Source organism: Furipterus horrens, unplaced genomic scaffold (genome assembly GCF_987537825.1).
Source record: "Furipterus horrens unplaced genomic scaffold, mFurHor1.1.pri manual_scaffold_9, whole genome shotgun sequence".
Classification (NCBI taxonomy): Eukaryota; Metazoa; Chordata; class Mammalia; order Chiroptera; family Furipteridae; genus Furipterus; species Furipterus horrens.
The window spans coordinates 45,155,726-45,171,645 of record NW_028327179.1 but is presented as its reverse complement, the minus strand read 5'-3'; the positions used below and the strand labels follow the sequence as shown (position 1 = coordinate 45,171,645).

Here is a 15,920-nt window from a genome sequence, read left to right as displayed (position 1 = left end):
CAAAAGAAAGTTTCCAGAAAAAAAGGAAGTAACATGGACTCTTAGAAGAAATACATTTGCATGTTGAAAAGGCTTCCTAGCAAATAATAAAATATAAAGAAAACAAACAACAAAAAAGAAAAAGCTGAGTAGCTATTACCATTTTCACCCCAGAGTTGAATATAACTCAATGCCTATGTATCTTTTGATTTAAACTTTTGTAAATGAAAATGCTTCACAGAGAAGTAAGCTCCTGGATGAAAATCTTAAATTGGCCTGCAACCTCTCAACATTTATATGCAGTCCTTAGATACAAAAGTAACATAAACATTTGATTTTATAACATATATTTTCTCCTAATTCTGATTCTTAGCTGAAATTCAGTGGACTACTTATAAATTTATAACAATGTATCAGATTTAAAAGGCAGTAGACATTTTGAGTTAAAGATGCTAATATCAGAATTGTTTAATATAATAAGTAAAAATTACTACTAATAAATTCATGGACATAATAATAGTCAGAAAACCTTCAATGAAATACAAATGTTTCTGGAATCACTAATGAGCTTTATATGACAGAGCTTCTTGACCATGTTTGATTTCCAAGAAAACTGTGGAAACTTTAGGAACATCTGTGTCTCTTCAGTATGAGCTGTTAAGCATTTATACTGTTCTTGTGGAGCTTTGGCTTGTCCCAAGTTATTTCTCTTTATAATTAATAAATATATAATGTATAATTAATAATTGAAGTATATGGGTGTGGATTTGAGGGAGAATTTTGGTGTGGGAGAGGAAGAGTTAAAGAGTGAAAGCAAAAAGGGAAATGAATTATTAAGGAATGGCACCTCAATGACAGGAATTATTAATTGGATCTACTTTTGATATTTTGAGAGATGCAGTTAAAGATGTGCATTGCTTTTAATTATTTTGATTACCAGAGTATGTTACTTTGAATGTGGTACTGAACACCTGGTGGACTAGACAGCAGTTGGCATTTTATTTAGGTTGCATGGTGGTTGTAACATGGAAAAGTATCTTTAAAAAGTTGGGTTCTTCTAACAATATATAAAAAAATAAAAGAGATATTGAGGCTGTGGATTCTTTGGCTCAGATATCTGAAAGTTTGCAGTCATTCAAGGTGACATACACTGTTGGTGTAGTGTATAGATGCAGGAACTCTGAAGTTAAGCAGAACATATTGATTGAATTTTTGGTAACTAATCTGAAACTGTGGCACCTGTGTTTTGTATGCATTTCTAATATTCTTTGGGAGAGGGAAATAAAAGTACTTATATTAAAAGTTGAAAATATGATGATGTGGTAGGTATGAATATCATTCTTCCTTGCTTGGAAGTAGAATATAGGCTCCTTTAGGTGGAAATGAGGTCTTGTTTATTCCTAGTTTGGGGACTTAACTTAGCATATTGAATACTCTCAGCAAATATTTATTAAATAAATAAAAATGCAAATGGTAAATTTAAATGGTCATTTAGTATTATGCTAAAAGAGTGTCTCCTTTTCGGATATATATATACACAGACACACACACACACACACATATATATATAAGCTATGAGTAAGAGTTCATATATATGTGTGTATATGTGTATCTATGTAATGTATAAATATAAAATTATATATAAACTATGTCTTCTGTGTACATATATATGCAAGATAATGACAAATATAATAGGTACCATAACTGTAGTTAACATACATTAAACATTTGTTATGTTCTACACATAGTGCTAGTCACTGAAATGTTCTGTTTAACAGTCACATAATTACATAAATTACAAAATTTCTGTACACATTGTACCATTAGGGAAATAAATGTGAATGAAATTATGTGATCATAATTAGTGGTAGTGCAAAATCGGAACCCATGTATATTTGACATCAGATACTATGCTTAACCTCTGTGTATATATTTATAAGGATACCTAAAGAGCAAATTAACAACTATGTTTTTACTGCCTTTTAATAAGCTAAGAATAATTCACTTTTAACAAAAAGTTTAAAATTCTTTCATTTTTTTTATGCAGCCACATGCATGTAGAAAATAAAAGAAATGCTGTGTCTTTCTCACTGTTCTGTTTATAACATTTCCTTGTTTTTAGTGTGCTAGTCTAAAGATGGTAGAGTACACCAATAAAGCTAGATAACTATGAATGTGTTCAGGGTAAATTATATTCTTACTTGCTCTTTTTCTTAATAAAGCAGGAAATCTGATCCCTTGTGATGTTCCATTACCTACATCTATAGAAGCACAAAGTAGACTTTTATATAGAACACAAACATATCATTATACAAAATATGGAACCAGAATATTTTTTCTCTACTCCTTGTATTGGTTTAGAGGCATAAATTTGACCTCTGCATAAGTCTTTTTTTCTGGAAACTGTTTACAGGTTTCTCAGCTCTTAGTTTGGACATTTTCAAGAGTCCTCCCTTCTTCTGGGTTTTACTCAAGACTGACAGAGAGCCTTCTAAGTCACCTGATAAATTAGTTTCAGCACTATTCTCAAATGTCATATATGCTGCTTACAAAATTCAAATAGACTAACCAAATCGTGTATGTCTTTCCTAAAAATCAACATACCACTGGACTCCTAAGACCCTCTTTGATGATCTGGCTCATGGATCTTTGTAGGTCCATCTTACAGAGGATTTGGATCGTATCAACAATAATTTTTAAGTTATGGCTTTCCCTTCTGTGTATACTTTTAAATATTACAGTGGGCAGTGATAGAATTATTTGAAGTCTGAAAATATAAATACCTGGATATTTGAAGGACCATTGAATGTTTACTTAATTTTTTTTATCTTGATGATTCTAGTGTGGAAACTGAAAAAGAGAGAATACTCTCTGTGTGTTCTGTGTTAGGCCAATCTACATATATTCATATTATAGGCATAACCTCTTTGATTGTGCTTTATTGCTCTACACAAGTGTTGCAAATTTTACAAATGAAAGGCAAGACCATCCATCAATAAAGATTATGACCTGATTTATGGTAATACTTGCTTAACTGCAGTGGTCTGGAACCAAAACTTGCAATGTCTACAAGGTACTTAATACCATTAGAGAAGTTTAGCCCCATAGTTTTTTATTTTTTATTTTGTTGAATTTTAAGTAGTATTTGAAAATGTTTAAAAAATTAGACAATAGAGAATAATCTATGTCCCATTTCTGCCTACCTCCTTTCCCATTTATCTGAAATAAACTCTTTTACTGTTTCTAGTTTCATTTCTGATTGTAGTATATCCACAATTTTATGTACAGTTAACATAATGTGGTGGTTAAACTGTGGAGTCTGGAACTAGAGTATTAGATTCAAATCTTCGCTTCCCCACTTATTAACCTTCCTGTGCTTAACCTCTGTCTCCTTTTTTTAAAAATCTATAAAATACTGGCTTATTTCACTTAGCATATTTATTATTTAGCCTTTTCTTAATGTCTTCAATACCGTAACTCTCTATCAGGTTACCCCATGCCTCTCCAGCCTCCTACACTAGCCTCTTAACTGGTCCTCTTGCTTTCACTCTTTCCCCTATATTCTTCTGTTTAGAAATGGCTTCATAAAACACATAGATTAAAATCAAAATCTCTACTACAGGCTTAAAAACTTTCCTAATCTGATCTGGCTTTTCCCACCTAATCTAATAATCTATTTCCCTCTCTTTCACTCCATTCCCACAATACCGGCTCTGGTGTTTCTCTAGCATGTCAGACCCTTTCCATGATTTGGGCTTTTGCACTTGAGGTATTCTCTGCCTAGAATGAGTTCCCAGATCTTTCTGTGGCTAATCCACTTAACTTTTAGTTCATTGTTCCAATGCATCACTTTAAAGAGGACTTCTGAAGGAGGCATTCTGTTCTTCACCTTCAGGCACTCTGTTCCATTTATCCTAATTCGTTTTTTTCATACATGAATTTTGTGGCATCACATACAGTATTTATATGTATATCCGTCGGCAGCCGTCTGTCTCGAGAGACGATGGTGTAGCTTCTTAAGAGTCTATCTCCACCGCCGGGAATGGTTGTGCAGTCCGACTCGGGAGTGACACGGTATCTGTCTCCTCCCGTGTTGAATCGACATCTTGCGATGACGCTGGAGTGTCCTCTCCAGTGAAGCTGAAGCTACACAGCCTGGGCAGGGTGATATGGAGGGTCTGCTGTTGCCCATGCAGCAGACCTCCCCTCTCTTCGCAGCTGAAGGGTCCAAGGGAAAGACGGAGTCAATACAGCTTGGCTTCAGGTGCACCGCAGGAGTTGCCGGTGTTGACTACAACGTCAAACTGCCTTAGGGACTCCTGCTCCGGATTTTCTGTCGGGGTTTACTCTCTTAGCCTTTCCCCTGAAGAGGTATGCCGCAAGGCAGCGGAGGTTTTTTGGAATCAGAGTTTTCCTTCTCTGATGTGCCCTGACTGGAAGATCGAACCAGCGACACTTAGCTCGCAGGCCGACGTTCAATCCACTGAGCCAAACCAGCCAGGGTATTATATGTATATATATATATATATATATATATATATTCTTTCTTTCTTTTTGTCCCTCCATGTCTCTGTCTCTTTTTTTTTTTTTTCTGTCACCTCTATAGAAATGTAAGGCAGAGATTTTTCCCTCTCCTTTACTGCTATACTGATGTTTCTCAGCACCTAGTATAATGCCTAAAAATGATAAACACTTAAAAATCTTTTTACATTGAATTCTAAGTGCCTGTTTTATTACTTCTAATTCCCACTCCGCAGTAAGCTGTTGCAAAGCAAGAACCATGTCTGTCTTAGCACTGTCTCCCCAATGCTGACTAGAGTGCTTGGTAAAAATAAGCTTGTGTTAAAAAAAAAGAGACAAAAGGAATAAAATTTTCTGAATCAATGATGATTCTTATTTAGAAACTACTCCCTATGACATTTTTATGAAACATTCTAAAAATTATAATAAAATATTGGCTTCATGAAATTTTTAGGCTGAGGGCATATTAATAATGAAAAAACAACAGTCAATTTTAAAATGTAAAATATATTTATAATGGTAACTTCGTAAGTATTTGTGGTTTTCTATCTACTGCATATAAGTATCTTGAGTCTATTGATGTCCTGTATAATCATTGGACACACTGTATTAGAAATGAGGACACTTCTGAATTCTATTAAATAACCTTGTGAATTTGGGTAAGTGATTGAACCCTAGGATATCCTATCTGCTTCGTTCGTAAGCTGAAAAATATGGTGTACATGATTTCCAAAATGCTGTTGTTCTCATCATAACATATGTTTCATGTCATAACAATAATATTGGCTTTCCATAAAAGAGTAGATGAGTCATAATTAACCCTACAGTCACATGTTAGTATTACTTGGACATGGGTTTAGTTCTGAATTGCTGTTTCAGAAATATTGTTTTGACATGTGGGCAATAGTTAACTTGCAGATTGTCCTTTAATGACCTGAGTTCACTGGCACTTGTGTTGCCTGAGATTTGGAAGCAGCCCAAGTGTCCATCAGTAGATGAGTGGATAAAAAAGCTCTGGTCTATTTACACAATAGAATAATACTCAGCTTTAAAAAAAAAAGAAGAAGGAAATCTTGCCCTTTGCCACAGCATGGAGGGACCTGGAGAGAATTGTGCAAAGTGAAATAAGCCAGTCAGAGAAAAACAAAAACCATGTGATTTTACTCATGTGTGCAATCTAATGAACAAAATGAACTAACAAGCAAAACAGAGACCAACTCAAACATAGAAAGCAGGCTGACAGCTGTTGGGGGAAGGATGTTGGGGACCAGGGTGGGGTGTGGAGGAATTGAGAAAAGAAAAAAAAGGAGAAAAGAGAAAAAAGTTATGGAGAGGGACAACAGTATGATAATTTCCAGGAGGACAGGGGTGGGGAGAGGTGGAGGAGGGCAAATGGGGATAAATGGATAAGCAGTGATGGATGGAGACTTGGCTTGGGGTGGTGGTGAGCACACAACACAGAGTAAAGATGACATGTTGTGAAATTCTGCACATAAAGTCTATATATTATTTTTAACCAATGTCACCCCAATAAGTTTAATAAAAAGAAAAATATACATAAACAGAGCCTATTCAATTAGGCAAAGTGACTGACCCTTGAGTTTATTTGCCTGTTGGATTCTGTTGACTTATTAAAGGAGATGTTTTTGTTTGAATTTAAAAAAAGAAAAGAAAAACTCTTCTAAAAATTCTAAAAAACATGTTCAGTGCTTTATAGTATTATTTTCCAATATTTATATGTAAAACAAACCTATTTGTTATTTACCTTAACAAACCATATGTCACTGATGTTTACCACTCAAATGTATCCTCTTATGTGCTATATACATATTAGTATTTTATTCCAATTTTTTTTTCTTTTCTAATAACCACTATTCTGTTAGTGATACTGTTAGTACCTTCTGCTGAACTACTGTAAGTTCTTCAAATTTCATCTAATACAGAACCAAAATTGGAAAGGCAGGACAATAGTATGCTTAATAGAGATCATAGAGGAGGGTCTTTTTTGTTTTTGTCTTTGTTTTTGTTTAACAGAGCATTGATCTTCTACTAACATCATTATCATCCTAATTTTTTTTTCGAAACAACGAAACATTGATAATATAAATCAATTTGAGCTCTACCAGATACTTATTAGTAGGTAGAAATAGATGTGATAGGTTATACACAATGATTAGGGACATGCACTATGCTTTACAACAAATAAAACAAACAGAAAAAAAATTAATGAAAATAAAACCTATGCCACCATTATTGTTCTCTTTACATCTTTGAAGTGTTTGGTTTCATGGAGCCACCTGTTAAGTTGAAATCATTCCCATGCCACATTGAGTAATAGGTACCAGAATGTTACGAAGTGTATTAATTTGTAGTTTTAAAGTTATTATTACTTTAATTAATTTTTAATTGAGGTAATGTTGGTTAGTAATCATGTGTAGAACATTATAATTTGAACTCCTAGTGAGAAGGACAGTAAGGAATTGGGTTTTCTTCTTTAAACCACACAGTCTGTGCATGTGCCCAAGGCCTCATAGCAATGGCAGACCCAGGGCTGTATCTTTGGGTTTCACATCAGGTTCCTCCACCTTGGCGTGCTGCTCTTAGGGAACCTGAAGTAGGGTGCTCTCTTCTGACTTTCCACAAGTCTTCAGGGGCATTCAGGGATTTTTAACTGCTCTTAGTGATGTGATCATAAACTCAGTTCCATCTGTGCCTATTCCCACTACACATCAGTGTGAACAGCCACCACCTGCTCCTGTGCTTCTTTTCATCTTCTATTCCTTAGACAGCATGTCTTGCTTTCATAGTGAGAATTCTGGATTTCTGTCACCTTACTAGTCTCTATTTCCTCTTCTTAGAATCTGGATGTTTTCCCCATGATTATTGCCCTTAAAATAGTCCATCCGTTTAACATTTTCTCTAGAACATTATCCTTATTTTGTCAATGAACACTACCTTTTACAAAAGGCAGTGAGAAGAATTGGCTTCAAGCAGCTTTTGTTTTATCCTATAAATGTAAATATTGGAAACAAAGAAATGCAAAGGCCTTAGTATCTATAATACTTGGAAGAAAGATGAGAGGAGATACTGAGAGAACAAATTAATATTGCAGCAGGATCTTTTGCCACAAAATTTGAAACTTCAGATGGGCAAGGAGAGGAGATGGTATCTTTTTCTGTGACCTGCTGGGAGGCCAGGCCAGACATGGGCCAGCTTCTCAGCTCTGTGGGGACAATACAGAGTTGTAAGAGTGTCTCATATAGCACCATGCCTGATTCCAAAAGGCAACTATCCCAAAATCAGCCAAGATAATTTATAAGACCAAGGTATTATTGTGTTTCTGAGTCTAAAAATTAAAGCTAGTTCTCTTAAGAACCTGGAGTTGAGGAACCAAGTCAAACCAAGGTCAGAATATGGACAGTGTGGTATAGCGGGTGGATGAAAAAATTCCAGAATTATAGGTTGTGAATGAAAAGAGGGCACTGTAATAAATCTAAGTAAAAGTAAGCTGACAGGGTAATATTGTTATAAACCCCTAACTGGGCAGGTCAAGGTGGGTAGTCATGTCCACTGGGGTATATAACTTCTTTAGTAAAAGTTTTACCTTTGCCTTGCCCTGTAAGCCCTGTCCATTGTTTCTATGTATCTAGGTTTACACACCTTTGAAATGCCCCTTGTACTGGCCCCTCAGAAGAGCAGCCACCCTCAGGAGCACGCACAATCTTGTTAACTGTCCTCTAATCCTATCCTTACCTGCTATCTTGTACTTTCACATAATCTTCCTAATGTTTCCTCCTTAATTCCAAATGTATAAGAGAAACTCCAAAACTGTCTTTTGGAGTATTTGAGATCTTGCTTCCTGGTGTTTTCATCAATTTGGCTTGAATAAACTCATCAAAATTATCTACAGGTTTGGAATTTCTTAAGGCAAAAAAGTTAATGGTAAAAGCGAGTTTATATGTATTTCCTGATTTTCCCCAGTAAGCCTGATGAAGGCAGCACTCCTCATATTTCATTTTTATTACTGAAAAAGCAAAAAAGAATCCCAAGAAGAGCCCACTGGGTTGGATGTAGGCTTTTGGCAGTAGGTATATCATGTGGTTGTCTTAAGGCTAGGCCTCCAGATAGGCCTCAGGCTTATCTGAGATCCATATCCAGGGTGGGGTGGATATGTTGATGGAATAGGAAAATATAGTAAATATACTCAGCACTGATGACATAGCTCAGAAGTGAACCAGAAAGTATAAATCATTTAGATGGCAATGGAGGGATGAGTTCTTAGATGGGACAGACATACCAAAGAGGAAGATAGATCTGATTGGTAGATACCAGTGTGTTGGCTTGCTATCACATGTGTAGGTCTAACACCGGCCCCCACCACCAAATGCCACAAGAAACACTCATTAAAACTTTGAATAGATTTCATTGCATTAAATCAAGTGTTCTAAAAGAGGCAACCTAAGTAAGCACCTTCATGTCTGGCACAGATTATCAATATTCTTAAATCAGAGGGAATGCACAGCAGCTGTCCAGGGCCCATTAGAAAGTAAGTTCGGGAACACTAGTTCATTCAGGTGCTTTTGTGGTGAAGACTATAATCCCTGGAAGAATTTCTGAAGACAAAATTATGGACTCGATTACTCAAGAACCAGGGTTCCATGGTAAGTAAAAGCAACATCAGCAATAAGGCCTACTTCAGAGCCAGTGTGCTCCCTGATCTCAGACATGAGGCTCTCCTGGGACCTGGAGGCGTGAGCCCAGCCTTGTCTTAGAAGAGGCTGGGCCTCTGGTGAGATAAGTGGCCACACCCATAAATACCAGAGGAAGATGGGGTCTGAGAACCAAGGGGACCATTGTAGTCACAGTTATTTCAAAGAGGATGGAGGATATTACTGGAGCCTGAGGGTGCTTAGATGACAACTTAAAAATATGTTTGTCTTACACATATCTTGGTCCCAAAAGGATTGTGATTTCACTTCTAATCAGAAAAAGCATGACAGCAAAGGGAAACACACAGACACACACAGTGGTAGTTATGCTTCAGAGAATACATTCCTTAAAGTGTTGTTCATATCTTAAAAGGAAGTTGATAACATTACTCTTAATTTTTCTTCTTCATTTTTTTTCTTGGATTTTATTTATTTTGAGAGAGAGGGGAAGGGAAAAAGAGGGAGAGAAACATCGACGTATGAGAGACACATCAATGGGCTGCTCCCACACGCCCCCAACGCCCTGACCAGGAATCAAACTGACAACCCTTTGTTTCTCCAGGCCAGTGCCCAATCCACGGAGTCACACCAGCCAGGGTTCTTTATTGTATTTTTTCCCCCATTACCATTCTGTTGTCCATGTCCATGAGTCCTTTTTCTTTTTTGTTTCATCCCTCTACCCTCTAACCACCCCCTCCCATAAAACATTACTATTTAAAAATAGAAATGTCCTGTTGGAACACATATTTTCAAAGAAGTGACAAGGAAAGCACTGTATATCTTTCTTTTTGTAGGAATTGGGATTTGGAATAATTAAATAAAGACTCATCATAATCCTGAAGGAGAGATAATATTATTCCTGTCATTATATTTAGGTAAGTTGCTCTTTTATAAAATTTATTATTGTTTCTAATATTATAGTATTTGTATAACTATTTTTCGAATATAGTTTATATTGAGATTCCTTGAAGGAGTATATATTTTTTTGCTTTCATTGCTCTAATGTAAGGAGTTAGAGAGGAGTGACTTACAATTCAGAATTTTTCTATGAAATATAAATTACAGTGAGAAATTTAAACAATGAGACATCAGAATTAATTAATAGGAGACTGGAGATTTTTTCCAGAATGTATATTTTTAAAAAAACTAATAATTCTGAAGCTCCAAAGAGGTCCATATGCTGATATATGAAAAGGTTAATAAACAAAGTAATACAAAAGGAATGGCTGAGATGAGATTTATTAAACAAAGAACTTGAAATCTAGAAGGAATTTAAGTTGGCTTGAATGCACTTAATTGCATCGTCTATTATGTTCTTAAAATGTCAAATATTCTATAATTCTGTTGACTGTTTTATGTAATTATGGCCAAGTTTTATTATTGAATTGAGCTCCTAGATGCCCTCTGTTTTCCAAGGAACAATTTATGTATTAACAGTTCAAGTTGGAACACTTAAAACACTATCTAATATGGTTTATTGCTCATAATGACCACCAATGAATATATGCTGTATGAAGAGACGAGGCGAATGATATTCATATTGAAAAACAGAATGCAAGTATGCTAGCTACTTTGCTTTCTCTACCAATAATGCTTTAATGTGTAAAAGTTTTTAGTTTCCTGGATTTAGTCCTATTCACCCTTTTAGACTCAAGTATTACTTCCTAAAAGAAGCCCTCCTATGCTCCTAATACAGGGGTATTCCAATCCTCAGTGCTCCCTGTGCATAATCTGTCCCTGTATTTGTCACACTACATTGTATCAGTGCTGTTCTGTCTCTATGTCTGTTTTCCTTACTAGACTATGAGCTTCTTAAGGGCTGGAAGTATATATTATACCTCTTTATGTTCATGACAGGAATATAGAATGCGGTAAATAATTCTAGGAAAAAAAATGAGTAAATGAAGATGTTGTCTTTTTTGCTAGATGCTTATCTATGATTCCACATCTTCATGAAAGAACAGATATGCTGTGTAGAACTTTAAACACTGGAGATGGGATCATCACTTCTGAATTTTAGTGCAGTTATCTGTACAAGCCCTAACATTTCTATGAAATAGCTTCTGTAGAAAATACATTTATTCAAACTGTTTGGGGAGATAATTTATAAGGATATGAAAATCTTACAACATATTTTTTGAGAATTTGCTGTTGTATTCACTTATATCAGCTAACCACATTTAATTTTTTAGTTTAAAAGCTAAAAATTAAGGTAATAATACAATATGATCTATAGACTTGGAAAGTGCCTCATCAGATAATGAGGTTAAAGTCATTTAGGATGCATTTAGCCGAACAAAATAAACCTACACATAAAAATTAAATGGTTTTTCAAGTTCTTCCTAATTAATCATAGAACCCTTTTGCCATCTGTGAAGAACATTAAATATCTTAAAACAATCTGGCTTCATTAAAATAGAAAACGTGCCAAAAATTGTCGGCCTTTAGATAGTATGGGTTAAAATCATTAAAATATGTGATATCTTAAACTCGAATGGTGACTGGATCTCTTTGTTGACAGAAATTAACAAGAATTAAATTTAAATTACACATAATTAATTTTACCCCCTCAAATCAAAGATACATAATTTGGAATGTGTCATTGAAAACCTTAGGGCAAATATATATAATTTTTATTCAAAGTAGCCTTCCTACCCCTGCTCCTGCCTTATCTCCATTCCCTACTTGCATAAACTTTTTAAAAAGTTGACTGAATTTTGGCCTGGGATGCCTCAGGGTTCAGATGTTAGGCAACCCAAGGAAACCTGACTGCAGACCATGCAGAGTGGCATTTTGTCTTCTGTGGGCCTATTCGCTTTCTCTAGGTTATAATACCTGGGCTGCAGGCTCTTCTCTTTGGGAACTTTATATTCCCATCTTCTCTCTTCACGGCCCTCTGACCACTTTTCTTTGCTATCAATGTCTGATGTGAGTTTACGTGCTATCAGTCCCTCTTATTTGTGTTGTATTGAGCAGCATAGTCCAGTCCTAATTTGAAACATGGCTCTAGCTATGAAATAAAAAGAGCTCATTCTCCAATAAAAAAAAAAAAAAGGAAAGCCTTAAAATACTCATATCCTTAAGACATATGATGAAGTTTTGCCTATCTTAAATATTAAATAAGTGGTGTACCTACGTGTATGTTTTCAAAAGAAGAAACAAATGAAAATGACACAAGGGCTCTGATCATGAGGGAAGCAAGAGGCCAAATCTAGTACAGAGGGATTTCACAAGAATGAGAGGCCAGGGAATGAGAGTAAAGCTTCCATTTACTTCAGACTTTTGCCCAGGAGGAGCCCTGAGAGCTTTTATCTTGCAGGGGTTCCTTTCGGGATGTCCATGACTGAGCTGCGTGGCTTGGTGCCAGGCCTTATCAGAGGCACTCGACCATTGCACAGTAAAAATCAAGGTTAGAAGACAGAAAGGCAAATATATTTATTTTTGTTTAACAGATGATAAAACTGGGGCCCAGAGGGCTTGCTCACCTGACTTTCCTGAGGTTCCTGGAGACAGTCGTGACAGAAATGCACCATGAATTTGGGCCTCCTCACTGTCCTCTTTTTAGACCATAACTACAATCCAGACTTTAGGTATATGATTTTAATAAAACATGTCATGTTTTCTTTTCTCCTGTACCTATTTTATTTTCACTTCTCTTATTGCAGTATTATTCTCCAGTTTTCCTTGTCCTTTCCTCTGTTTCCCTGTCACATTTTGCACCTTGGCCTTCATATTGTTTATGTTGCTCCATTATCTTAAATAAACTCAGTCAGAGATTCCCAGGGTAATCTCTGTGGTAAGCATGTTGGCCAAGGTACCGGGGAGGCAGGGGGTGTGCCAGCACATTGCATAAGTGCCTCGGTCATGTAATCAGATACTATGACACAGGACAAAGTGAGCAGGGGAGCCAAAGAAGTAAGACAAAGTAAAAGGGAAAAGGAGAAAAAACACACAATTACTACCACAATACACTAGAAGCAGAACAGGCTGTTAGATTCTGCAACCATTCTGTTTACTGTTTATAACCATAGTGTTTACTGATAGAAAACAGCTTAAATAAAATCCAGAATCTAATCATGTGAAAATGTATTAGGCTACTTGATCCATGATCAAAGACAAGAAATAGACATTTCCTTTGCAGCTCAGAGCTTGTGATTTCCCCTGGCAGAGCTGAGTTACAAAAAGCTGTAGTGGAGGCCTAGTTTGCTCACTAACATTATACCTCATTTTCCTCTGAAATTTTTTATAAGTTTTTTTTTTTCCCTAAGAGATTATAGCAGAATTGGAAAAAGTTTTAGAATGCACTTTCATGCAATCTTGTTTTAGACTTTCAATCTTGTTTAAAATTATTTTTTCAATTGCTTTATCAATTTAAAAGCAAAGGGGTTTTACTTCATATTTCATTTTCTCATTTTAGGCACCATCATTTTCTGCTCACTTCAAACAATTTCTTCCTAATATTTTTGGCATATTTGGTAAAAAATAGGTAATCAGTACACTCTAGTTTTATATACAGCAAAGGTTAGAAAATGAATGCATTAAGGGATGCTTGAGGAAGGCACTAATGTCTCCACCTGTCACTTGTAAAACACCCTCAAGGTGATATTTCTTTAAATCATCTTATTCAACCCCTGCTGATAGAGACCTTGCTGTCACCAGTTTTCTGTACCCATGATTTTTTAAACAGCTTTAATATTACAAAAAGAAACTTTCTGGGAGTGGGTATCTAAGGGTCCTCTAGATGTGGGAGAATTTAGGATATGAGCTCATTCTGTTTATTTACAGCTTGATTTCTCTAGGGAGGAAATATAATCCCTTTTCATTTATAGCATCCTCCAGGTGGAAGACAGTTGTTCATTCCTAACTCATTCTGCTCCTCGCTCTTTCAATCAGCATTCTTGGGCTTGAACAAGATTTCCTTCTAAGCTGTATAGTTGGTAGAATAATTTGGAGAAGAAGGTATGAGACAGAGAAAAGGAGCACAGGCTTAGAAGGCAGTGATTTGACATGCTATTTTTTATAATTTTTAAGGAATCCATTGCATGATCAACTTTCTCCAAACTAAATGAATACTAATTTCAAACTGAATGAATACTCTTAAGGTAGTTGTAAAAACAAGAGAAGGAATGTTGTTTATGAGGCAATGCTGGTTCTATTTCTAATGTAAGTAAATAAACATTTATATTTTTATTTTCTTATACTCCTACATAAACTAAGAATATAACTATAACTCTGGCAGGTGGTATTAAGTGATAGTTCCTTGAAAAAATTCAAATCATAGTATTATATTGTTTTTCTTCTCATAATTTTTAGTTTTAAAAATTAATATTTTGGGTTCTTTCTGTTTAAAGATAGGAATGCTTCTTAAATATAATTAGGGGAATAGTTAAAAATGAAAAACATATACATGTATTATTTATTCCCCTAACTAAATATTACCAGTCTAAATGTATTTTCTTGAAATAAAAATGCTTTTTCTTTTGCTTAAGAGTGACACTTAGTGAAGATCAACTATTGCACCAAAAATTAAGAAATTCAATGTTTTTACTTAGGATATAAAATGAATGGTAGAAATAAAACAGTAATACTTATTAAATTCATTATGATAACTTAGTCCTCATTCATTTAGGCTTTACCTCTATTGAATTCATACCCTTTTTTCTTTTTTGGTTGGAGGAATATTTTTCTGATATTTAAATACCTGTTATTACAGTTCATTTTTTTATTGTTGTTCTATTACAGTTGTCCCAATTTTCCCCCATTGTTCTCCCTTGTACCTCCCACTCCCCACTCCTACAGTCAATCCTCATCCTGTTGTCCATGTGTCATTTATACCTGTTCCTTGACTAGACCTTTCCCCTCCTTTCCCTCTTATCTGCCTTCTCCCTCCCCTCTGGTCACTGTCAGTCTATCCTTTGTTTCCAAGCCTCTGGTTCTATTTTGCTCATTTATTTGTTTTGTTCATTATGTTCCTCTTACAGGTGAGATCATATGGTATTTGTCTTTTGCCACCTGGCTTATTTCACTTCACCTGCTACTCTCCAGTTCCATCTATGTTGTCATGAAAGGTAGCAGTTCCTCCCTTCTTAAAAATATGGAATGCTTCACAAATTTGAATGTCATCCTTGCACAGGGCCATGCTAATATCTGTACTGTTTGTTCCAATTTTAGTATATGTGTTGCTGAAGCAAGCACTTATTACTATAGTTTTTTTGACCACTATTCCTAGATATTATGATAGCAAATATCAAAAGACATAAAAAAAGAAAAAACTCTGATTCTGATAGTAGGTATTTTGTTCATCTTAATTTCAAATTTATATAGTGATGAGCCCATTGCCAAGTTTAGAATTCATATAATTTACAAATGGCCAGGATTCTGACGCTTCTTATTCATAGTTGAAAAAAGGAGGTCCTTGATCTTATAAAAAATAAAAATTAAAAAAAAACATTATTCGAGTTAGTTGAGTTATGGGAAATCATCCACGTAACAGTGTTTGGAAAATAACGATTCATGGATGATCCGTCATAAGTGAAATCCATTTATTAGCCATTGTGGGTAACAACTGGCTAGCATGATAAGGAAGATATTGGGATAAAACTATATGTTAACACTTGATGAGTAGTTACTCTAGCAACAATGCTAAGAAATAATACCTGGCTGACAAATATGACATCTTCCTCATCTCGTATATTATCTGCACTATAGTGT

At 35.3% G+C, this 15,920-nt stretch overlaps 1 non-coding gene across 1 annotated transcript; it reads right to left on the bottom strand.

Moving 5' to 3' along the window:
* Window positions 1-15,297: 15,297 nt before the first annotated feature.
* On the bottom strand, window positions 15,298-15,404 carry LOC150001666 (U6 spliceosomal RNA). Its single transcript, XR_016513274.1, has one exon. It is a non-coding gene; the product is annotated as a U6 spliceosomal RNA (small nuclear RNA).
* Between the last annotated feature and the right edge of the window lie 516 nt (window positions 15,405-15,920).